Genomic DNA, 691 nt, shown 5'->3' with positions numbered 1-691 from the left:
AGTTTTCTTTAGTTATGTTGGACTGTAGTTTCTAAATAACATTTAACAGATCAAATGCAGAAAATGCACTGTATTTTAATCCCTCACATTTGTTCCAGGGCAGTTTAGGAAACATAACACAACAGCTGAACTGTGAATGATTTCAGCTGGCTTTTCTGAAGAATAGCATCCAACCCTGTGCTCATGGCAGTGGGCCACCTCAGTACAGTGGTCAGTTATGCTTTCGAAGCCATTTTGCCAAGGAAAAACTATCAAGGTCTAGAGGCTTTGACCTTGAAGCACAGTTCAGTGGATGTTTGACTTCAGCCTAGTCATTCAGATGCGTTTATGAGGCCTTCGAGCTGTATATCAATGTTGTTAAACCATTACATCACTGACTTTGACTGTCACCTTTTCTCAGTAAAAGACTGACAGGAACATTCATCAGTTTCCTATGAACACACACACACATAGTAGGCCAGAAACACTCTATGCAAATAAATGCAGACACAAATGTTTGACCTAACTCTAACTTCTTATTCAGATAACTATCTATAAACAGAACAACACTCAAATTAATTTTTAACTTGCTCAGCAAGATTGTCAAAGTATCCCCAGCTTCTGGATAGAGTTGGCACTTTATTGTAAATTCATACATTGTGATTTATACGAAAACCTTCAATTTTTAGGGAAACATACTAGGAATTGGTGT

The sequence above is a fragment of the Garra rufa genome, chromosome 15, assembly GCF_049309525.1.
Source record: "Garra rufa chromosome 15, GarRuf1.0, whole genome shotgun sequence".
Taxonomy (NCBI): Eukaryota; Metazoa; Chordata; class Actinopteri; order Cypriniformes; family Cyprinidae; genus Garra; species Garra rufa.
Note: the sequence above shows the minus strand (reverse complement) of the source record.